Source organism: Cuculus canorus, chromosome 4, assembly GCF_017976375.1.
Source record: "Cuculus canorus isolate bCucCan1 chromosome 4, bCucCan1.pri, whole genome shotgun sequence".
Classification (NCBI taxonomy): domain Eukaryota; kingdom Metazoa; phylum Chordata; class Aves; order Cuculiformes; family Cuculidae; genus Cuculus; species Cuculus canorus.
The window spans coordinates 23,939,609-23,965,738 of NC_071404.1; the positions used below are offsets into that span (position 1 = coordinate 23,939,609).

The 26,130-nt window shown below is 35.8% G+C and overlaps 1 long non-coding RNA gene across 2 annotated transcripts in view; it reads right to left on the bottom strand.

Annotated features, from left to right (window-relative positions):
* The window catches only part of LOC128852061 (uncharacterized), a 57,324-nt gene that overhangs the window by 22,759 nt on the left and 8,435 nt on the right, over window positions 1-26,130 (bottom strand). The window contains exons 2-3 of one of the 2 annotated variants that reach the window (XR_008449671.1): window positions 18,801-18,902; window positions 9,419-9,525 (exon numbers count right to left, since the gene is read on the bottom strand). This is a non-coding gene — a long non-coding RNA (uncharacterized LOC128852061). The remainder of the gene's footprint in view (window positions 1-9,418; window positions 9,526-18,800; window positions 18,903-26,130) is intronic. The other variant, XR_008449672.1, reaches the window with a different exon arrangement.

Consider the following 26,130-nt stretch of genomic DNA (forward strand, 5'->3'; position numbering starts at 1 on the left):
TCCATATTGTCCTTCAACATATGGAACATCTCTCTTTCTTCCTTCATTCCTTCCCCTCCTTAAAGTATATATTCAGTAAAAATAAAATATATAGATATAATAGTACAATTGAAGTATTGCATAAATATAGTAAAATAATAAGTCTCAGTGAAGTCAAATAACAAAATTATTAAACTTACTTACAAGCGTTTGGAGAAAGCTGTTACTTAAAAAGTCCCCAATCAACACAGTGATAATATTTTTATGTCCCTCCCATTAATAATATATCACGGATCAGTTAGTACCAATGGATAAAAATTTTGTATAAAATAGATTACATCTTCCATTTCTTACTCCTTAAGTCACACTGTTTCCTCAGGGAGAAATGCCTTTCATCACATGCACAATGGATTTTGTATATAACATGGGTTAATATCCTTAGTGATTTATTCCATCTTGTGGGGATAATTAAATGCTGAATCAAATGACTCTGGGGTATGGTGATTGCCCTTAAACCTCTCAATATAAAATTGTTGTCTTTTTAAAGGATATGGCTTAACACAATGTGTCAAGTAATGAATCTTGGTGAAATATCATAGTCTGGGATACACAGAAAGGAATTAAGCTAGGTCAGCAAAATTTTCCGAAATGGTGACAGCCATCAATTACAGCTTTAAAATTTCTTGAAGACTAACATGCACAGAATAAATACACACCATTTATTATGGCCTCACAGACTACTCACCAGCACACGGATTGCATTTTCAGAATTGCCAATAAGGTTAACTTTAGCCCTCAGCATCACAAAACCTGTTTATGCCAATGGCAACAGACAGATCAAGGCAAGCACCCTGCCTATTTGCCAAATTAAATTGTATACATCTGTGCAAATAATTTTTAGCTATATTTGCAGTATAAATCAGCATAGCTCATTTAGAATTAGCTACTTAATAGTCAATACTTGGTCTTTGTCATTAATTAATATTACTTAAGTTTTTCCCCTGAATTTGCATAAAACCATAAAGATTAAAGTATATAAAATTATTGAATTTTTCCTCTGAGTATACATTTTTTCTTAAAAAAAATACGTATTTGATTGTCTTTTTATCTTTCCTCATATTTAAATCTCCTGATTGTTCTGTTTATTATTAAGATAGCTTTTCTGATATTAATGAAGATATAATTAGCTTTGGATCCTCTACAGTGATTTTGCTTCACACATAAAAATGAAACTAAACAGGAAAGGAAGTAAGATATGCTATGAAAGGAAAGAAAAGAAAAAGAAAGGTAGTCTGCAATAAAGGTGAAACAATTGCTCCCCTCAAGCTGATATGTGACAATGAGAGAACGAGTCACCATTATTTAAATTATGTTAGTAATTAATAGGCTTATGTGCTACAGGAAACTCTCCCACCATTTTTTCCCCAGCATCACTCTTTGTTTTCTGAAGAAATAATCATAGAAATAGGAGATAATTGTCAAATTGATTTTTAAAGCAGTTTTGTGGTTACAAGAGAAGAAAGCCAAATAGCATTTTCCTCCTTTTTTTTGCTATAGAGAAGGCTGAATTTAAAAACTTATTTTTTATTAAAATCATAATGGAAGTGTTCCCATCTGCCACTTACATGTGTGCAGAATACTAGCTTCACATATTCTCAGTATTCGCCACTGTCATATGAAGATCGACACTTTCTATCGGAATTGCTGGCAGAGGCCTACCATTTACATAAATAAAAGTCACCTAATCTTGCAGTAGTATCAAGGAAATCCCCTGCATATCCCATTACAAAGTATTGTCAGTTCTAAGTTGTTAATGGTGCAAGACAGATTAAGCTGAAGGATCTTGATCCACAGCCAGCATCTAGTTAATGTCAGGAATTATCCCTGCAGTGTAGTTTTCATTTATCCACAAACTGCAACAGTGACACCTCTCCTGAGATGTGAAGTTGGCTAGTTCACCTTTGTCTGGCAGAAACGTACTGAAACCATCATCTGCTGTAATCGATATAAAGATGAAGTTTAACTGAGTAATTTTACTGTTTTTGACTAGAGTACTCGGTCAAAGCTCAGGACACTGTGTATTGATTCAGCTAGGAGGAAGGTGGTGATGGAACCAGATGCCTTCGACGTAATCTATTTACTTACAAAGAATGATCAAGCTTCTGAACTGCTGCAGAAAGCAAACAACAGTTTCCCAGATCATTTCTCCATAAATCTTTCAAGCTGGCACCAAGAACAAATTTTCTTTCTTATATTTTAGACAAACACTTATCGGTTGGAAAAGGATAAACAACTCAAGATCCCTTCTGGCTCTGATTTCTATGATTTTTACAACTCTCAGAGTCATTCTATGTTCCAATACCTCACTGTGTGTCGTGTTTCCTGTCTTAGGTACTTGTTTTTCCCAGGCATACATTTCTACATTCAAAGCTTCATATGAATGAATGAATATGAATTCACTAAACCATTTGAACACATAAGATGAAAGCTGGTATTGTTTCATCTAAATAGTCTGACAAAGAAGCTTGAATAATTTCTCATGACCTCTGTAAATGAACGGTGGTGCTTATACCTCCCAGTTTCTGAAAGACTACATTGAACTCCTAACATCTGTTACTAGTGCTAGCACACAGCACATAATTGTGTTTAAATGCTAAGGAAATACATGCATAAATCAATATCAGATTTCAGTTTTGATGTTGAATCAAAACGTAAAAGCATTGTAATTAGTTTGGGATCAGAGTCGGCACTCATCTCCACTTGTTATTATCTAGCACCCAGTAAGCACACATGCTCTGCTGTAAGTATCGGTGAATGCCAGCAGATGCTCAAAGATTGACCTCTGATTTGTGCATGGCGAGATGGTAGTACTATGGAACCGAGGTCATGTATCTCTGTATTCTTGGCACTGCCTCAACGGGAAGCAGAGTTTCATATGGAATATTAGCCTTCACTAGGCAGTCAAGCTGCAAAATTAAATCAGACAATCCAAGAGCTGACATACTGGCAGTGCATTTGAGTAGCAAAAGAGAAGTAAAAGGAAGGCATGTTGGACAAAAGGCAGATTTTGATTTTAATCTGTATTGTTACGTATCATTAGTCATATATTTTAAGCCCATTTCACTTTACTGATCCAAATAAAGAAGTTTCTACAGAGGCACTCGAGAAGCATGGGTATTCAATAAACATTCCTTGCAGCACAGTGTGTTTGAACAAATCATGAAAATACCTGAATCAGATCAAATCCAGAACAGAATATAGAGTGTTGTAAGTCTACCTCATATGTTGAATCCTACAGCTGTGGGACAAACATAGTAGAAAATGAAAACAGTGGTTATTAAGGAAAAATGGGAAAAACCCAGCATTTCCAGAGTTCTGTATCCTTTTAATCTCCTACTTTTATGGTCAAAAGGAAATATGCAGCATTATTTGTCAAATGTATAAACACACCATGTTATATGGAAGGAAGGAATATCTGGAACATCTATTTTCAGGGGTGTGATCACAAGTGCTTTGCAAGTGCACGATTTATTCATGAGGCATAAATTCAACAAAAGTTGGGGTTTTTTTTCAAAAAGGATTATACTATAGAAGCTTCTTTGTCAATCACATGAATTCAGCTGCTCACAGTATTTTCTTTTTACATTAACAATGTCTTACCGTAAAAAGAAACATAAATGATAGAATCAGTCAAATGGCTTTATACAAAAAGATATTACTTTGTGTTCTCGTCAGAAAAGAATGCAGTCCACGCCACAATGAAATACTAAAAATATTTTTTTTAAAAGTCAAGACATAAATCAACCAAGAGTCAAAGCCAATTTTCGTCTTTGCCCTATGACTGCAGAAAAGTTTGGACCATTTAATGCAAGCCATGGCAGTACCTACAGCAAAAGTCTTGAATTTAATTCTGCTTCTTGAATGAGAGCGAGCATCAGCGGTGTGAGAACAAGAAAGCCACAATAAGCTAGAAAGCTGATTCTTGAAAAAATAAGGATTTTAAGAGGGCATTTTTTCAGCCTCCTGGCATTACGGTGTAGGAAATCAAATGGGTTGGGGGCCTGTATATTCTAACAAACAGCCAGCCAGTACCGGCTGACAGATACACTGTGTTACGCGTAGCGGAGCAGTTAATCCCGCGGCCGCCGCAGGGCCGCCGGGGGGGTCGCGCTCCCATCCGCGGTGCGGCAGCGCCTCCTGCAGCCCCCGCGGCGGCACACGGCCCTTCTGCTCCCGTTTTCTGCGGGGGAAAGGATGGATGGAGCTTGACTTATTTTTTTTTTCCCAATTTTTTTCAGCCTCAAGCAGACTCTAAAGCCTTTTGAAAAGGATAAAGTTAAACTGCTCAGATAATTTTAATTGCTGTTTCTATTATTTTAAAAAAGGGAGCTGGATTTCTTAAATGTGTGCTTCTGAGCTGTGAACTTGTCTCCCTGATCTTCATCTGCATGGATTTTCGTGATAGCTGATTAGCTCCTGTGGATCGTTCAATTAGAAGCTTGAGAAAGTCATCCAAAGCAGCAAATTAATGCTTTAGAGGGCACTGAGGAAAAGAAAAACTTTTAATCTTTATAAGTTGCGAATGAAGAAAATGCTGCCAATTTTGCAAGTCACCAAAAATATTTTTAAAATTTTAAAAAAATTTTGGCCCTTTTTAGAGGCCACCAAATCTGTAAATGCATTAAATGTATATCAGACACTTAGAGGGAGAGTAAAACTCTTTGATTGCTTTCCCTATCATAAGTCTCAGGAAAAAAAAATCTTAGAAATTTCAAATACTATCAAAACCATTGCACATTGTTTATTCAATTTGTGTAAGCCATCCTGTTTTTGCAACAAAATTATTTGCTCTAATTCTTATTTTAAATCTAAAATTATACCTGAGCCACTTTACTTTAAATCTATGATACCAATTTTGAAAATTCAAAGGAATATTTTATCTGTCTTGGAAAATACTGTTCTGAGACTTAAAAATCTTTTTTTTTCTTAAACATAAAATAAAAGATAAAATGTGGAGTTTGCCTCCACCTGGAACTTTGGATGTATACTTCCTTGTTTTTCTATTTGATCTCTATCCTGCCCTATGTTAGGCTAATTAGCTCAAACCAGCCTTGGTGGGTTCTATCTAAAATGAAATGTTTTGCTGATGTTTACATCACTTTCATTTATTTGTATGAGCCGTATTTTCATCAGCAATATATTGTGAACCATATTATTGCCAGCTATATATTATTACTGCATTAAAGAAGTGAAGTGTGACCAAAGCAGCATCCAAGCTGGATGAGACCCTTGGAGGTCTGTAGTCCAATCTCCTGCTCACAGCATGATCAGCTCTGAGGTCAGATTGGATTGCTCAGGGCAATCTCAAAAAATGCCAAGGATGGAAAGCGTGCAGCCTCTCTGGGCAGCCTGTTCCACAGTTTGGCTGTCCTTACAGAGGACAAAGTTTTTCTTGAATTTGACCTCAATATCTCTCATTTCAGTTTGTGCCTACTGTCTTTCAGCCTTCCACTCTGCACTGCTGTAAAGAACCTCCTTCTGACTGCTTTATGATCCCCTACAGCTGCAGAAAGGCTGCTGTTAGGTCCCTCCAAAACTCTTTTCCAGGCTGAACAAGCCCAGCTCCCTCAAAAACTGTTTGTAGGGCAACTGGTCTACGCCCCGGCCAACTTGTAGTCCTGTTGAACTCACTTCAGTGAACTTTAACGCTGTATTGGAGGCACCAAGTCAGGATGCAGTATTTTCAGAATCCCTAACAGTTCAAGTACATGTGGCCATGGCCTCTCAACTGACATCTCCGCTCCAATATTCTTTTGTATTTGTTATTTTCTTAGAGAAGAAGCCTCTCATATGTTATGAAATCAGAATGTTATAACATTCACACAACAACTTTCCTACACTGGAGTTTTGCATCAAGAACTCATTGTCATATAATGATGTACCACAACATAAACACAGACTATAGAGAGGATTTTGCTTGTCTTGCTAAAAATAATTATAGTTCTACTGCAAAAATTAGCATCTTTTCTTTAAATTTCACTGTTTGGAAACTTCCTGGACTTCTGCAATTCAAAACTAACTAAATTTCTTTAAGAATGCTATCCCTCAAAATCCGGGGAAATCCAGAATATACTACTGTATTTAATTCCAAATAGCGTCAAAAGGCACTGAAAGATGGGAATACAGCAGATATTTTATCTAGTCTTCTCTGATATTGAAAGCAACCTCAGCTTACACTGAAATGAGGTAAGCTCAATAACACAGTGCAACAAAACATCAGACTATTGCTTTCCAAACAGCTCTCTATTACACCTAAGATTTTGCCAGGGAGCTGTAGGAGTGGATCTGCTCTACAGAGGACGAGCCAGCAGGCTGTTCAGGCAGGGATGGTGTTTATCCTGACAAGGACACAGCACCATGGTGTGGTGTGTGAGCAGAATGGGTAGAACAGGCTGCTGACAGCAAGATCCACTGACAGTCCCAGACTGTCTCAGGCAGAATAGAGTCAGATCCATGGTCCTTCCAGGGAGTCCAGTCAAGAACCACCTGGAAATAGGACTACGACAGAGGTCTGAGGACAGGACAGGGGCAGAGGCAGGGCTGGAGACTGAGCAAAGTACAGAGCTCAGGCAGGGACTGGGTACCTGGAGGTGCGGGTGGGGATCCCAGGTGGGTTTATTCTGGTTAAAATCTCTCAGTGGACTCATGGCCTCAACAGTGTTTTTCATAACTATACAAGTTAACTGCTGAGGGTTTTTTTTTCAGTTGAGGAAAATTAGATATAAAAGATGTTCAAGGAGAATATGATGCAATCGAAGGAAAAAGATATAGTATGTGCTGACTTGCATCTTTTTCCTCAAGTAGGATAATTCAAAGATTTCTAATTTTTTTTTTTATATATAGGAATAAAAGTGAATTAAAACATTTAAAAGTATATTTAAAAGGTACAAATGCTTTTATTAGGGCAGCTTTGATGCGTTATGTCAGAAACCTGGAAAACTTAAAAAAAACCCTCTTCCTCTAGGCTGCTGGAAAAATTCCCAGTGTTCATTAAAGATTGATGTTTCAAATAAGATCTTCAACTACCTCCAGAGTCTTACTCAGGGATGTATCAAAAACCACATACCTGTCAAGTCACTGAGATACTGAGAGTGATGCAAGCTTTGAGACTCCTTTGCATAGACCTGTGGCCATTGTCACCATCACTGATCAACCTGACAGCTATCAGTTTCAGCCACAAATAACTAGGATTCACCAGTATAATTTCTTCTTTACTGTCCATTTGTCATTGCTGCATCTTTCTGTTCAGTTAACCATTTTCATATAGAGCCCTCTACCCTCCCAAAGGATATATACTTCTTCCTAATAGTACAAAAGAAAGTTGGGGTTTTGACAGGACTGTAAATATCTTAGTCATAAAGTCAAATCCTATACTTCCAGCTAATGCATTCAGAAGTACAGGGATGTCTGCAGTGTGTGTACTGAATCAGAGAGCAGTGGCTGGGGACACGTGCATTCTTACTACCAGGCCCAGCTTTGTGCATTCAGCTGAAAAGGGTCGCCGATAAAGCCAGTTCATACAGTGTTGGTGACTTCCCTTTGTTTAGCTGCTCGCTACAGCCAAAATATAGTTTTCTTCCCTCGGTGCTCAGCCATCCTCTGAACTAACTCACCTCACTGTATTTTAGTGAATTCATATCCTTGTAAATAGTATTATGGTTGAAACCACTCCATAAAATTGGCACTTTTTTTTTCTACGCTTCACCTTTCATTCCTTACTTAGGTATTTGATTATTTTTCGTTATTTACCTGGTTACCAGTTATTTGTACATATGTTTGAAAATGTGGAAATATATTTGCCTTGTTGCAGTGAAGTATCCACCCTTTGTTTAAGTCTAAGTCTTCATTCTGGAATAGACAGATTCCTAACAATATCTTTCTTGCTGCTGTGTCCTGAGGTATTTTTCCTGTGCTATCTACTGTCTTTTTATCTCATGCTATGCTGTTTTGCACAGATTTCCTGTCAAGAAAGAAGGAAAAGGTAGGTATTTTATCCAGCTCTGCTCTTTATCTTCATTTGCAAATCTTCTTTTCCAGCAAGTCCCTCATTCAAAATCCACGTGCTGTCAAGCAGGGGACTGAAAGCTACCAGTACAGAACTGGGAGGCAAGCAGTTCTGCCTATGAGCTCTTCAGGGTCAGAGTGTTCTAGTAACCAATATAGCAGGTGTGTTATCATCATGTCTAGACATAAATATTTAAAAACCCTGACTTCAGATGCCATGGTGGCAGAAAAGAGAAGCTGGTCAAATTGCTCTATCAACTTGTAGCCTTCTACAACTGTGTCTGTCTAAGGTAAAGTAAGTACTCCTGAGAGAACAACTTAGCAATTAAACTGTGCCTTTTTGAGAATATTTCCAGCGAATTTATGATGATGTCTCTTTTCCTCACCTGTTCCACCTGCTGATCTGCTGCTATTGCATTAATCCATTCACAAGGCTGTAACCAAACTTGGAAGAGCCTACTACCAAACATAAAAATGCCTTAATGTTTCATGCTTTTTTTCCATAGCTATTGTCCCTAAATTTTTAGAACTTATGCACAGTTAAATCATGCTAATTTGACACACCATCCATGCAGAATAAACAATAAATGAAACATTTCAGATTCAATTACGTGTTGACTATCAAAATGTACTGAATTTTAAGAGTTGACCAGTGTGCCTAGTTACTCAGCTTTCCAAAACTGAGTTAATGTTAGTGTTACCAGAATAATGATTGCATTTGTTGAATTTTATGGCCTAAGGCTCAAAATCTCTACCAGCTCCTATTATAGTTTATTTTAAATGCAGCCAACACATAATATATTTTTGTACAGTTTTCTACAGAATGAATTATCCTGCATGTAGAAATAGACCTTCAATGAGATGCAGCATCATAGTTATATATTTTCTGGGTAACATATATTTAATGAATATGCAAATAGTTCTGTATTCTCCAGTGGAAAATTATATTTAAAAATATCAAAGATTGGCTTTAAGATTATTTTTTTCTACAAAAAAAGAGTGCTTGTATTACGCATATATGCATATACACAAAATAAAGTTGAGTGATACAGTTTTTGTATTAATTAAGTAGATTTCTGTATCACTAGCATGATATATTTTCTTTCAGAAATTCACAAATGCAGATCATCATACAGATGTATATACTCATCAGGAAAGACATATGTTTATATATATAGATATAAAAATACGTGTACATATATACACAATTTGCAGTGTAGCCTAATTAACCTTTTAAGGAAAAAGACATTAAAATTTTGCCCGTCATATTATCCTTTAAGACACCCAATGTACCTCAGTACATTTATTTACAGTTCAGACCTTAGTTAAGAATCTAAAGGAGGACAGGAGGTTCAAGCAAAGGACAAGTAATTACCCCTGTCGTTGCACTTAATGTTTCAAATCCAGAGGCTTGAATCTCCATTCTTTAGTGACAGTCTGCCGCAAGTCCTCCCCATATTGTTACATTTCTGATTATGTCATCTGTATAATATGAAGCAGAAAGAAATGTCCATGTTTAGACACTCAGCTGAGATTAGGGGATCTGGAGTCAGTCCTTGCTTTGCGAAGTAACCTTAGTTGAGTCATTTTTTGTCTTCTAGGAAATGGAATGAATAGTATTCTTCTCACAAGAAGTATATTTTCAGATGATTTAAAATAAACATTCATAGGTATTCACTTATAAGAGTAATTTAGGTGACTTAAGAAAAAATGTTTGCTTATAACTCTCTACTTAGTTGTAGTTAAAGCCACGGCTCAGTAGGCATGCAGAGAAACACTTTCAGCAGAAAAGAGGGTTGCATCTTTCATATAATGGAAAATTCAAAACATGCTTATTAGAAAATAAGTTGATCAATGTAAATGAAAAATGAGAAGAAGACATCTAACTGTATCGCAAAGTAAAGTCATCAGTCTGTTGATGATTGTACAATGTACACCAAAAATTCACATTTCAGGAGAAAATATATTGTTATGTTGTTCAATTGATGATATAATTATGTTCTGGCTAATGACTCATTTTTCTTAAACGATTACTAACTAACATCAAACTATAACTTGAAAGTTTTTATCTTTTAGATTCTTGGAGAACTACTTTCCAGGTGAATATACAAAGCTGAAACTTAGCTCCTCAAAAAAAAAATCTTATCTTCTGAACTTGAGTGTGCATGAGAATGTTAGCTGTGAAAGAGACATACGCAAGAGCAAGATGCTTACAGAATTCTGGAGAAACATGAGGAAGAGATATTATAGCCTAGTATCCTTCTTGTACATCTAAAGCATACTAAACATGCTGGAGGATGTGCTGCTTTTCTTAGTGGACAGCTCTCATTCTCGACGATCCGGTGGGTCCTTTCCAGCCTGGTGATTCTGTGATTCTGTGATTCTCTTGCGTAACTACTCTGTCTTATTAAATACTTCAAAATATCTCGTTATTTTATTCCAAATGATACATTTGTACATTATGCCAAAGCTTATGTGAGAAAAAATCCCTTTGAAATCAAGATTTTTTTTGTTGGAATTCTGCAAAGTATGTTAGAAAAATAGAGTAAAAACTAAAAAGTAGGCACCAGTATTTTTTATTTGCACTGAGTGTTCTTTATACAATAATCAGTTCAAAAGAGTGAATAGCTACCTGAACATTATCACAAAAAGTTTCTATTTCTTATTTTCTCTGATGAAATAAGTCCAAAGATATTAATATTAAATATTTAGGAGCAACACCAACACACGCAGAAGCAAAGTGAAAGCTTGGGTATGTGATGCATGGTGGAGGAGGCGAAGTGTCTCTTACCATGAAGAACAGAAAGAGACTTATCTAAATATCAAATCCTCTAGGTACTGACAGTCCTAAGAAGCCCTATGGTTTTTTTTATTTCTGAAGGTTTTTTCAGGAAAAAAAATTAGTTTGTTGGTTAGTAGCTTCTTACTGGTTTATGTTGTCCAAAATCCCTATGTTATGTTCTTAACTTTTTTTTTTTTTCAACTTATATGCAAATTAATGTAAATACCTTCCAAGACAGAATATCAGTAAATATTTTGCTATTTATTTTACCTATCAGGTTGGTGTTACAATATTAAGGTCATTTGCTGTAATCATTTAAGCAAAATACCTTTGGTAACTTTGTGTCACTCAAAGACTCTAATGTTAAGATTTTGCACAACAGAAGAGAGACGATCCATTTCATTAGCTTCCATTTGACAGGAGTTGTTCTATTGCATTCAGTTGGACCAAATAACCAAAGGATGGTTCTTAGCTGTTATACAGCTTTTGTCCCTTTGGTTGTCTACCACTGGGGAACAGCTAAATCCCTCACCTTTCATTGTAGAAAAACTACCATCTTACTAAATTTATCAAACAGTTTTTAGGATTATTGATCTATATACTGCATTCCTACTAACACCTTTACAATTTTTCTGTATCCGAAAGGTAGAAGCCAGCATTTCAGATCACCATGAGTTGCTGTTAACTAATGAACAGTTGTGTAACATGTAGTGGTTATGCATTTCAAGACCACCATCAAGTAATTGCACTTGCCTTTCCTGCCATGAGAATTCAAAAAACTTTCAGTGACATATCATTGTGCATTATGGAAAGACTATATGGCTATACGCAATTCAGATAGTGAAAAGATAGATTTAAATAGATATTCTGTTAAAATTACAATCCTCTTTAAACTTCAAGAAGTAAAATACCCATAATTTTGCAACATTGTGCTAATATAACTCACTAACTAACTGTGAATGTGTGTGTGTGTGTGTGCGAGAGAGAGAGAGAGAGAGAGAGAGAGAGAGAGAGAGAGAGAAATGTCCTATTGCCCCTTCAACCTGCGGAGAACTGATTCAGTTGCAAGACATTCTCTCTGATTTTGTCAGTTTTAGGCAGAAATGGTTTTCCAAATATATGGAATGGTGACAAATATTCTCATGTAATAACATAACTGATAACAAAGCACAAAGTGAGTGTGAGGTTAATAAAGAATTAAATGCTTTTTATTATCTGCTTCTGATATTCTCCTGTAGTCTGAGTTTAAAGCTGATGGTGTAAGGGAATATAAACAGTAAGCAACACAGTGGCTGAAAGGAATATGTAAATACTGTTCTTTAAGACCTTATTCCATGCTCCATAGCTTTTGTGTGCTCTATGTCTTTAGCTGCTGTTACCAAGAGTTTCTGTTCCACCTCATACCTTACTTGCTGCATCTCATCTTCAGAGATCCTTTCTCCTATTCTGTGACCGCACATATCTGACAAATGGTTACCCATGATAAAAGTTCTACTAAATAGCATCTCAATTCAAAGAGTTGCCCTTGTCATATGCCTTGATCTGGGATGTCACCAGCCAGCCCATCTCATACACTTCCCTCTGTTCTCTCTAACTGAATATAAGCACTGCACGCTAGGACGCAAGGAAGTCTGTAACATCAGTGCAACAAGCTGTGCTTTAGGAGGTAAATTAGGCACATAAGGAATGGAGGGTTCTTTTATTTTTATAATCTGGCACTAACAAATTAAAGTTCTTTGTACAGAGGCAGAATCTTTCCCAGTGTGTCTGTGTGATGTGCCATTGTTATGGCAATGTTTAAAGAGAGCTCTTCTAGCAGCTTTTCATGATTTAAAAAGTTTGTGTAGGCAGATTTCCTATTGAAACAACTATATTGTCTAATGAAGTTCATCATGTTATAAACCGTACCTATGAAATCACTGTGCTGCCTGTCATAACCCAAGAAGGATGTAGAATTTGTTGGTTAAATTCCTATGAATTTGAAATTCAAGAGGATGATTTAAAGTTTTTATTTCTTTCTTGATCTGTTTTGGGTTTTTTTTTTATTTTTTTTTAACTGATGAATTGTGTTGCCCTGAGCATGAATATGAGCTAGAAAAAATGCTTTCAAAGCAAAAGTAGTAAAGATAATCAATTTACCTTTTATTTTATTTTTTAAAATCACTTATGACCTTTTCCACAAGTTAAAATTTTCACAAAAATATCATTACATCTGCTTTTTATTCTGTAATTGGTACCATATTTTTGGCAAAATAACCCACAAACAAAGAAAACCAAACCTCACTAAAAATAAAAATGGCAAATCAAATTAAAAAAGTAATACTATTTTAAATAAAAAGATCATAGAAAATGTTGTGAAAAGTGCATAGTTCAGAATCTCGTGCCTAACTATACAATATAAGTGGCAAAGGCAGGCTCAGGGAAAGTCTGTAATTGGAGAAATATTATAATTGCACTCTGGTGACCCTGATGGCTGACATGAGCCACACCAGTTTGTGCTGGGTAAAGGCAGGGTTAAGCATGCCTAACCTCTTCCAACACTGCCAGACCTCCTCTCTTGCACAAAACTTTTTTCCCCACTGATATAACATGAAGATAAGTTCTCCAGTAGTAAAAAGAATTTTATTCCAAAGTAAGAGTAAGGAACTGATCTTGACTGTAACCCTATTCCAGTCTGTCAGACTAAGTATCTAAAGTTTTTTTCACATTTCAGTAGCATGTCATTAGACTAAAATAACAGCATGAAGTGGAGACATTTTCAGCAGCCTGTCAGAATTTGTGTGTAGATATTATATAGGATTCCCTGGTTTGGGCCTCAGAGGAAACATTGGTTTCAAAAACTGCAAGACACAAGATAATGACAAAATGCAAAATGAAGCAAAGCAGCAAGATGAAGCCAAGAATAGAAACAAACATTATTTTGTTAATTTGGCTTTGGAGGATTTTTGCTTTCAATTTATCCAGTTAATACTTGAGTTGGAGCATAAAAACTTTTATTGCATTGAAAATATTTGTTTTGGTAAAAAAAAATAAATAAAGATTGCATGTGCTAGCAAAGAATCCTAAACCTAGGGGAAATAGATAACAAATTGGTGACAGCAGGTTACAAATTGGTGACAGCAGGTATTCTATCCTAGCAGTGTAGATTTAACAAATCACATTTTATGTTCACTTTTCTGAAGTAAGTGCTACCACCTTAAAAGAAATAAGTGAAACTTGTTCTTGTCTCCTAGATTTCAAATTGTGTTGTGTAACTTGAAAATGATCCCAGAGTGTATTTTTTTCTGGTCAGCAGCACTCGGATCGTGTTTCATCTTGTCTCTCACAATTCTATCATGAATGCTTAAGTGTAAGTCTACAAGCTATTTGCCTTACAAAAGTTATTAATATGAAAACATGATTACATCATTTACTAGGAAGCATGCTTTATATCAGGTTGAATTTGAAAAGTAATTTAAATTAAAAACACAAGCACTGCTTGATGGATATCTTAATTCATAATTATTATAAGGGTTGGTTTAATGCTTGTGAAGATAAATAGGCTAGAAACAATTTAAAATTAAATCTTCTTTACATACTATATATAGCTGGAGTTGTTGTAGAATTATTCTTCAGACTATAGACCTAGAAACAAAAAAATCTACTAAGGTGATATGCAATTTTGTCTTGTTTAAGTAGAAAGATTTTTTGTTTCAATATGCATTGTCATCTGCAAAAATTAAGGAATGGTGTTACACCATATACTAATCTTTACACACTTAATGAGTTATACTTGTGATTGCATAATGACTAGTATAAGCTTAGTAAGGAACCCTTCCCTGTTTTTTACCCTTTATATGTATATTACTTGATTAAAATTTCAATAAGGTATTTTTTTTAGCAGGTGGTATTGTAAATACTAGATGCTAGATCATCTCTTTTCTCTGGAAATAAAACAATGCATTCAAAACTAATAAAACAACCAAGCTAATGCAGGATTCATCTCTGAATTAAGAAAACCAACCTGATGAGTCACTTACAAACTTACGAAAGGCTGCTTCTAACATGGATCATTGGGTTGGCCTAACGTGGGTTATTACTGCTGTTACAGATTACAGGACAGCTCTTTGTGAGGAATGTTTTCTCTCATCTTTTTCTTTGGGTAAAAGGCAGAGCACTCCTCACATGGGAACTCAGTGTTATTCTCCCAGATACAACACGACACAGTCGTGCTGATGGAGCCTCTGATTCAGTGGAATGTCCTGCTGTTAGCACAGTGCTCCAAACGGTATTTGTAAACAGCCATGAAGGGCTTCCTGTAAAATGCCAGTTACCTGGAAGCAGGGCCATTTCTTTCCCCCCTCCTTGCACATTTGCACTGAGCACAGCAAGCTCTTGATATAATTTGGGACCAGAGTGAAATAGGACTGACAAATATTTGCAGTTGAGCTGATGCATTTACCTAAGTATTTCTGTTTCAGATTTGTCTTTGCCCTGGTCTCAAAGAAGACAAAAAAAGGGGAAATTACGTATAACTTTCTTCCCCATTTCATCACCACTGCCAGACCCATCAAACTTTCTGATATTTCAGGACTTACAAAAGGATCTTCTAATGCAGGAAGCAGTTATAAAATCAAAATTCCTTTGTAGTTGTTGCTGAGATTTTTTATTCCTTATGTACTTCTAAAAGTATTACAAGTTGACTTAATTGTAGCTGTCTGTTGCATTGCATTTATTCGGTTAACCACCACTAGCCACGGAAACATACGACAGCTTAAATCTAATGGTCTTAGTAGCAAGTACAATGGACAATTGCATTGTTAGTCTATGACCAGTCTGATCTCAGTTCCCATATTTAAAACTTTCAGTTCTTAAATGATGGTCTAGGATTTTGGTTTTTTTTTTGTTTGTTTGTTTTCTTTTTGTTTACCAGTTTTCAAGGTATTTGGAAAAATGGACTTCAAAGGGAAAAGTACTCATTTTTGTACATATTATACACCTACGATACACTATATTTGGCACCTATCTACTTGACAGGCCAAACAAATCTTATTTCATAATGTACATGTGAAAAGCTATGTAAGTGCTTTGTAATATTTTTAAAAGCATCATTAAAGTTAATCTGTCTGTACTTTTTCCTACTGTCACGAATCATGCTAAAAATGGACTTCTTATTCTGCAATTTCATGCTAACGTATGCTAATGTCTATGTAAAACTAGCTGTAAGAGATGTCAAAACTTCTAGTAAAAACACTTCCATGTAGCATTGAATTTAGCCTCCCCTTTGACATTTCCAAGAGCTGTGCTCAGGGGCACGCTATATATTCTTACTGTGTATTAACATCTTGGATATTAATGTTAAAAAATACACCTTCAAACAATTTCTAAGAATTTGTGGTGAAAGAAAACTGTCATTGTGTAGTCAGTTCTTCTCTAACTACTGAATCAATCACCTGGAAACAGAACCATTTGAATCCTCAGCTGCATGATCACATAGAGAACAATCATTTCTTGAAGTGCCATAGCTGTATTTGTAAAACCAAATCTGACTTTGTTCTGATGCTTGAAATTAGCAGGAAAACAGAAAGAGATAGAAATTGTCAATATGTGAGATTTCTGAATTAATGAATTCAATAACCGCATTTCTGGATGGTTCCTACACATAAAATTATAAAAAGATAGAGGTAAATTCTGACGTTCCTTTTTTTTTTTTTTAATCTAAAAAAACCTCTCAAACAATTCCACAATCTGTTGTAACTCTTGTCAAAGAAACAAGAGGGACTAGAAAAATGCAACAAGTCTTAAATTCAAAACAGAACTGCTTACTCTTATTTGCAGATTTGGTTAGCAGTGCCAGTCACATAGATGGAAGAGGAAGAGAAGAGTTAGTTTTTAATCTTCAAAAAGGTCCAAATCTAAGGAAACACTAAAGATAGTGAAATATGACATGGCAAAATTGTAAAGTAATGCATAACAATTTTCAGACTTGACAGTGAGAAATCCCAACCCGTGATTATAAAAATAGGTAACTGAAGAGCAAGATGACAGATTTAAGTTGATGTAGACAACTACAGTGCAAAACACATTTGAAAGGTTTTGCCTTTCAAAACATGTCTTTCTGAAGTCATTCCATTCAGGAGGAAAATTTCATATTGAGATTGTTGACAACACCTTGAAAAAATATCCTGAAAATATATTAGCTGTTCAAATAAAGAGAAATTATCAAAAGTTAAATACTGACAATATTAAACTGAATATGAAAAATATTATATTCTAAAGTTCTTTTGTTTGTCTTTGTTAAATCCACACACACCTGCCTATTGATGGTCACCATCTGAAGTGACAAGGCCTGATCAACACTTCTAAAGCAAAATAGGTGACCCGTGGATGATTCATATTGCATTGCTGTGTACTGTTTAATCTGTAACTTTTCACATTGCTATTACCAGTAGAATTGTTCTGTGCTATTTTTTTAGTCCATAGAGCATGATAAAATGCACTATATAGTCGCATTATGAGTAGAATTGGGCTGTGCCACCTTAATTGTAGCTTTTTCAGCATACACAGAATGGGAGAAGCAAAAAGCAACAGCCAAACTCATGGACAGCCAAGATCACCATTCTGATTGGCCACCAACACTTTGGTTTACCAATCAGCACAAGCATGAACACTGTGTGAAAAGAGAAGAATTATGCAGGAATGCTGTTCCTCAACAGCCCCCTCAGTCCGAAGATAAGGGATATCCAGCAGTTCCCTTTATCTCCCTTCCTGAGGCCTGGCCTGACTCCAGGATGGGGGCCAACAGGGCAACTGAGACCAGAAATTCCATGTTTTTAGAATTATGTAAGTTGTTTATTTAACAATATAAAAGCTGGACCCTCTTGCAGTGACTTTGGAGTCTTCACCTACAAGTGGACACACTATGTAGCACTTCACAGTTGTCAAGAGAATGCTCTCCAGAAATCTTTGCTGCAACCAGGGGCTTTCCAGTGACTGCAGATTTGGATGGTGATGATAGGGCAATAGGTGATGTATCTTTCTTAATGGTTATACTTATTCTCTTGTAGTAATGATTAGATACATTGCCTTTAAAGCTATTAACATGTTGTTGAACACTACTAATCATTTGTTACTTTTCTTGGTTTAATAAGCTTGTTAAAATTTGATTTCACAGAGTATTCAAGGGTTTGGGTCTTTTATGCTGATTGCACTCTAGTTTTTACTCTGTGGTAATACACCACCTAAAAAAACCCATAACAATAAACCAAAGAAACATATATTTTTCGGAGACAAATAAGAAAATTGTTACCAGCATGAAGTATTAGAATCTGTAGGAGACATAACAGAAATAAAACTCACATTTATTTGGTTTGATTTATCCTTATATGTTCCTAAACTAATGAATATTTTGAAGAATATCAACAGATAATCTTGTTTACATTTTTCTGTAATTAATATAATTAGCAAAATTGGCAAGTTACATGTTAAAACTGGTGAAAATAAGTAATCTTTTATACATAAACCCACATTGTGGACATGTTGCTACAAGGGATCAGAGAGATGAGATGCTCAGTATGAGTCTCAAAAAGAGAGCTCTTCTGTATGAGTAATGGAGAGGACTGTGGAAAGGCCCCAGGAGTTCAGAGTAAAAGTTGGGACTCTGAAGGCATTAGGACACAATTATAATACAGTGAATCAATGTCCCTACTTATCTTCTTAAACTGAAGGTAGGGCACGCAAGCAAAATTGATGATGCTTTTACCACTCTTGGCCTTGGTAATAACAGCACATTCACACATTAATAGACCGATATTAAACTAATGACTTTCTTCTTTGAGCCAGAAGCTATTTTAGACCTCTGACTCAGGAGTTCAAATAGCAGAAGTGATGAAGTAATACGATACCTAGTACAAATTCTGGCTGAAGTTGCCAGGCGCTTACTCGTGCTTCTTGGCTGAATGGGAAAAACAAACAAACAAACAAAACCACCACATACCTCCAGTGGCTTATGAAGTCTTATGATCATCAGGTAATCTTTCATTTCTCTCTCGCTGCTTCAGCCTCTTTCCTCATCACTCCTCTCAGTCACCTGTTTTCTCTACAGAAAGATTTGGAACTCCTCACTATGCAGTAAAGGAACACAATACATAGATCAGAGGTACCTACCAAGATGCACTCAGAGCCATAACCTAGAGCTATTTCACCCCTACTAGTATCCCTCTGACCTTGATATAATGGTTTGCTGGAAAAAATGAATTTTGCAGAACACTCTTGAGCGCAAACAAAATTCTGAGGAGCAATTAATTAATTTTGAATAACCACAGTACAAAGCTTTTTTTAACACTGCATGAAATATAAACCCAGACATGTTTAACCAAAACCAGGATTTCCGGTAGATCCTTACTGAATTCTGCAGGATATATTGCAATATTCTGCCTATACAGAGGTTATCTGTACTTTATTCAATAATGTTCCGTCAAACAAGAGGTGACTTCAGTTGGTTATTTTTTGCGTATCTCTAACTGTTCTGAGATATTGTCTTAAGTCTTATCAACTGAGTCTGAGATAGTAAGGTACCCTTAAGCCTTCTGTGATTACACACTTATTTTCCACCAGCCTCTGTCTAAACAGTAGAAAAAGGAATGGATTTTGGTGACATTAAAGAGTATGTATTCAAAAATGTATCAGACAAAAATGCTTAAGTGTTTTAGGACTATTCTACTTTACAAAATTCAGCCTTTTTCTATCACAGTCGAGGTAAAACTTTGTTCCCATCCTCCTATTCCAGTAATAACATTGTGATATCTCATCATCCCTTTGTCATGCTTGCCAAATTAAAAAAGCTTTTTAAAATCTGTTCTAATGGATTATTTTGCTATTCCAATTAGACAATTAATTTCTCCTTGCTTAAACACCATCTCTATATGGATCTAGTTTTAGTCAAGCCTTTTCCTTCCTCATTCATCAAGATCTGCTTTCATTTAAATCATTATTTGCATATCCAGCAGTCAAAACTACTTCCATAATGGATTTGCATGATGAAAACTGGAATTCTTTTCATGTCATACCTCTTCTTGCCTCCCTAATGACTAGGAACTGCAGTGCCATCATAACATTTACACACTGTAGACACTTAAAAAAAATTCATACATCTTACAAAATAAATTAAACTCTGGAAACTGACTCTAACTGCATTTTAAAGACCATCATAGAAAGTCTATTAAATTATGGGAAATACAAGACCCACAGCAGAATATCGTCATGTTTTGGACATATGTTGCTTGTGAATTTAAAGCCATATTTAGCTTACTGCTGCATCTACCACTAGATTTTAGAACAACTAACTGGGAAAGCCACAATTATTTTTTATGAGATTGCAAAAGTGAGAAAAAAACCCCACCAATTCTGCAGAGATACAAACTTGTTCATTATTTACATTGGGGGAAATTATAACTTTTGGTTTCGTTTTTAAGTTCCATAGTTAATTATTAACTTCCATATTAATTAATGCTCTACAAAACAAGGAATTAATATGCTTTGCTACTTTATTTTATGTCATTTAATATCTGTTTATTGATGCTCTCATTCATTCTATGTCAACTCTGATTTTGCAATGAAGAAACGTCATCTAGTTAAAAGAACATCAAAATATATAATGAACTAATGGTACACTAAAGAGGTACTGCACATGGACTCATCTGAGTGTGTCTTTAGTTTTCACCTTCAGCTGGTGAATTAATAACCAAACGTCTCTGACAGCTTTTGTTGTGAGAAATAACAAAACATATAGTAAATCTGCAGAGGTAATGTTATGATAGCTACCTTATACTATTTTGCCCATGCTGCTTTGATAGTGATATAGTACTAACTGCACTGTTCGTTGTCATAACAGCTGCATCGAGGTGTCTAAGCACTCTGCATGCTTTCTGCATCACATTTTGTGAAGGGCAATGATCAGTGTTATTCAATACATTTTTCCGTTTTGACAGTGACTCCCCGATCGCTAACCAATGACTCTCGGTATCCAGTTTTACATTCTCTTGACATCTGCCATGTTGCCCAAGATTGCTAATGAGGATAGCTCTGTGATTGTGATAAAGCCTTAGTTATATCGTGATATATGCTGTCTCATTCTTCTCTGTCATAAAGGACTTTATTTGCCTTTATGCACATACAAAGTCAATGCGTTACCTATGCTTTGCACAGTTTTGCTGACATACAGGTAGGATCTAATGAAGGTTTAGACATGTTAAAATTAATTCTGTGGAAAGATACATGTACTTGCATAGCAGCTATGACACTCCTGCAAACAGCAGTATTATACATATCTGCATCCCGCTGCCATCTTTACCGGAATACTTCATGTTTGCCTGATGTGTACTATTATACTGCTCTTTCAGTCTTTCAAGAGAACCTTTCTCTGATTCATGCTACTGAGAAAATCCCTTTTCCTACACTGCCCATATATGCTGTACGCTGTGTATCAGTATTGTGCCCTGCACACCAGCATATTGGTTAGTATCCCCAGAAGTTCTGCTGTTACCAGCAGATATAAAGAGGTTACCATACTTTCCTGGTACATCATCTTTCTGGAGTGTGTCTCCTAAAGGGAATGTTATATGTTCTGCAACTCTTACCAATCTGGTCATCTATTCTGGCCAACAAACAGCAGGTGAAGGCCACCAAATGTTGGATCCATTCAAGTAACACCAGATATGGTCATTGTTCTCAACTAAGTTAAAGAGCAAGCACAGGCAAGATACAGGGCAAATGGCTCAGAAAGAACAGCTGTAGGTATTATTAACTGTGAGCAGGAGAGGCTGCTTTGGGAGGAGGGATTCTAACAAGAGGGTGTTTTGTTGTTGACTACAAAGAACTCATGAGCCAAGAAAAAAAAAAAAAAGATATACATGTAAAAAAGAGGTAGAGGGAAATAAAAGAATAGGAAAGTATAAGAGAAGGAACATAAAGACAGGGAATTGAAGAAGTAGGATTTAACACAGAACTAACATGGAATAATCTCAGTGGTAGAAGTTTTTACAGTGTTTTTGTCCACTTGTGATTACAGTCACAGAAATTAACTCCATTGTATACTAATTTCCTTAGTTTGCAGATTGTGTTTTACACTGTCTGCAATTTACCAGTTCACAGACATATTAAGCAATTGTTTGCAACACGCCTCTTCAATAAGCCCATCAAATAAAAAACTTCACTCTTGTATTTGAATATCTATACATTTAACACCTGTAGAGTACATTGATCTCTTTGCTGTGCAGGATTTCCCTTGTTATTAATATTTTTTCCAAACTATATTGTTTCTTCAGTTTTATAAAATGAATTATGTCTCCTAGCCTTTTGTTTTAAGCTTAGATCCCAATTGCTGCTACCCCTTTCTCTACATAACGCAGAGCAGTAGTAGATTTGTCAGAGTGAGTAACATATGTGGTAAAAGACTTGTTGTACAGCACTAAACTATGTGGGATTCTCAACAGGAACAAAGAAAAGCAAGGAGGCAGCAGATGGTACTAGAAAAGGGAAAAAAATGTTATATTGAAGCACGAACACCATATTCTAAGACTGTGTTGAAGCGGGAAGAAATTAATATCGTGATTGAAGAAGTAAAGAAGTAAAAAGGGAGTCCACAAGAAAGCTGAGATAAGCTGGAAACAAGTAACGTAAAATAGGTGACTGGTTATTATAAAAAAGAAGAAATTAATTTCCACCTTCCTAACAAGCCATCACTGATATCTCTAGCAAAATCTCCTGTGATGTGTTAACCACACGTAAATAGCTTGATTTATCAATTATTATGTTTTGCTTGGAATGTAAGTCAAATGATACAATTCATAAAACCTTGAGCTCTGTAGTAATTGATGAATCATTGATCATTCCAATGTTTTAACTTTATATTCTCCTCTGCTTCTTTGATAATAAAAGAGGTAAGAAAGTTGCCTCAGTATAAAATCTGGAGGTTACCCTTTTGTGGAGCTACAGTATGGAACTTTGTACTATGTTTTAAAGGAAAAATTATTGTGTCTGCCTTGTCAGTGTAGCACAACAATATCATTTTTTGCATATTATTGGTATTTTCAATTTATATACACATTACACTGAAAAATAAATACACATTTACTATATATATATATGCATTTGTAAATGCAAAATCTATTTAATTTAATCTTGATTAATCAGCAAATTCAAGAAAATCATGCAAGTGGAAATATAATTCAGACATTTCATATGTAATTCAGTTGAAGGAAACTCGACAGCATGTCTAGATCCCTCCAGTTTGCTGAGATAATTACTATAATCTTTGCTAATTAGAAATATTTATTCTTATTGCTACTATTTCTGCCTTGAGACACCTCGTTATGTATAAGATACAATCTTAATAAAGAAAATGGTGCAGAAATGCTTCTTTACTTTCACTCACTTTCATTATTTCTTGATTTGAGTAGAAGTTGAGACTTCCTCTAGATACCACTTTTTCCACTCCTGTAAGGTAATTTTGTAATCACACTGAAAAGCAGAAATAAAAGTATCTTTTTCATTAATAATAGACTATGTTTCCCAGACATCTGAATCATTCTTGTTTCTGCCCCTTTTCTCTCTCCATGCAATGACAGCCACCTGTGATGAAGTAGATTGTGAAAAGCTTATGAATAGTTTCTCCCTATTCTCCCAGAGAACAATAAAGGAGAAGAAGAAAAATAGGCTCTGTTTAGATCCTGAGGTCTTATTATGTACTTATCTGAGAAAAAGTCAGCATCTTAAACTGTTATGCACTGAACTTTCACTTCTATTTTTATTTAGAAGTCAGCAATTTTAGTAAGAAATTTATGGTACATGTAACTTCCAAGAGTTAAATAGGAAACGAGCGATGCATAGGCTTTGTGTTGTATTGTGCACTTGAATGAGTGAACTGGAAGGGCACAGGATGGACCCTGAAAAATCCTGCATTACTAAGTCTAATTGATCTGAGGTACTTCCCAACATTACCCCAGATCTCTATAGAAATATGAGAAAAAAAACTTTTCCCCTGCTTTGATTTCTTTGAAAGACAGATAAATATATGTAGATACATGCACGGATACACTACTCTTTAAATCTAGATGTGAATCACTTAATGAGTAATTTTTCCTATAATAATGGTGACTGCAAAAATGTTTTGTTCTGGGTTTTCCTTTCTGTTTATTTCTGTGTTGGCCGTAAGCATCTATCAGGACACCAAGTTACTCCACCATTCCTAAGGGGAAAACAATTCAGGAGCTGATTGATGGAGTTAATGGAATCTCACTTCTCCTCAGATGCCTGAAAACAAGTTATCCACAAAATTGATTTGCTGCTTCTTGTAGCCATAGATCATACACTGAAAGCAACACTGAAGCAGATTATTACACAAATTCTTAAACTAGTCAAAATCTGAAATAGTAAATCCACTCAGATGCATGCAGATGTTGCCATCAGAGTTTGAATTCAATGTAATGATGTTAGTGAAAAGAAACTTACTTAAGTTTGTCTAAAGTCAGTATAGAAAAGCGAAGTGTGTCTGGAGTGAGCTAAAAATTGCTGCATAGTATTTGCTAGGGTCTTGGCTAGCTCAGTTATCTCTGTATCATACGGTATTCCACATTGGAGGTAGATCCAGTGTGAGCAGTATCTGCAGGGTAAATCAAATGATGCTTGTTAGGGACAAAATTCTCTGAATATTTGTAGTGTGAGGAAGGAAGAAGGAGAGTCTGCAGTGGGAAACCTCTTGCACAAGAAGAGCTATTACCTTGCTCTATCTGACAATAATATCTTGTAATTAAACATCATACTTAGAAAATTTTCAGAAACAATATTGTAAGTTTACATCATGCCTTTTTTTCCCTTAATTTCTATCCTTTCTGTGTTCCATTTTTTTCGTGAAGATGTAAGACATTTACGAAGAATTTTGGCTGGGGTTTAGTCCTTCAAATTAATAAACAAGGGACAGAAATTTCAACAATCTCCAAATTCTAATAAATACATAATTGGAGACTGATGCAGAAACATTCAGTTCCTGTTACATGCAGAGAGTTAGAGCATACCCTGTTGACTAGACAGTGAGCTATCACACACAACAATGACTTATTACGCACTCCTATTTTAGGTTCATGGAATTATTAGAATGAATCAGAGTCTTTCTGACGTATAAGCAGGAAAAAAAAATGGCTTTACATAAACAGAATAAACTGTCTTATTAACTAGCTAATGAGGAATGAATTCTACATATACCATGACAACTGTTCTTTTCTCCTTTCCATCTTCTGCACTCTTTATACCAGCCATATTCCTGAATACCTTTTCCTGACTCTGCGTCCGTTAGTAAGTCTGCTCCCCAAGACTTATGCCTCTAAGACCCAGCTAAGCATATTCTATGGTGGTGTGCATGCTTTGCTTAGCAACTTTTTTAGCCACACCCTATACTTTCAATAATAAATGTAAAGTCATTCTGCTTTACACCAGTATCCAAGTTTTGCCTAGTAGCAATACAGTTCTGCATCAAATTGTTTGTCAGAAAGAGTTTTATAAGAAAAGACATTATGAATGGAAATTCAACCAAATGGAAGATCTGAAACTAAACTGTGTAGGAAAAAGTGCTAAACAAAACAAGAGGAGCTTGAAACTCAGGTTTATTGCTGGAGGAATACAAGGGGGAAAAAAAGCAAAAAGTTTGAACATGTTCAATTCTCTTCATAATATTTCTGTCTGTGAAAGAGATGGGGAAAATGGGTCAGCAATCTGGAGATATTTTTGTAAGAATGTGACATGTATCTGCATATATGTAGCAATTCACCACGTGTCACAGTACTAAGCAAGAATATTGTTCAGAACTTAATACCTTGACTAACTTCAATAAAGATGTGAATTCTAAGGGACTGACTTCTTCAAAGCATTAATGAAACAGACGTGAAGAGTTCCCAAATCAAAAAGAATAGTTAGTCACTTGGTGAGGACAAAAGTTCTTGAATAAGACCAAATTGGGACATAAATATCTGAGCCACTAAAATGTCGGTGGAAACCTATGTATTTGAAGTAATTCTGAATGCTATATCATAGCAGCAGGCATTTATCAATGATACTGCTTTTCATTTGGGTGTATGAGACTAAATGCTGGTCTTAACTCTGTGATACAGCTATGGGAAATTCATTCTTAGAACAACCCACTAACTGAAAGGAATTCTGGAGCAGGTTGCCCAGGGAAGCTGTGGATGGCCCATCCCTGGGACTGTTCAAGCCTAGGCTGGATGGGGCCTTGGGCAGCCTGATCTACTGGGAGGTGTTCCTGCCCATGGCAGGGA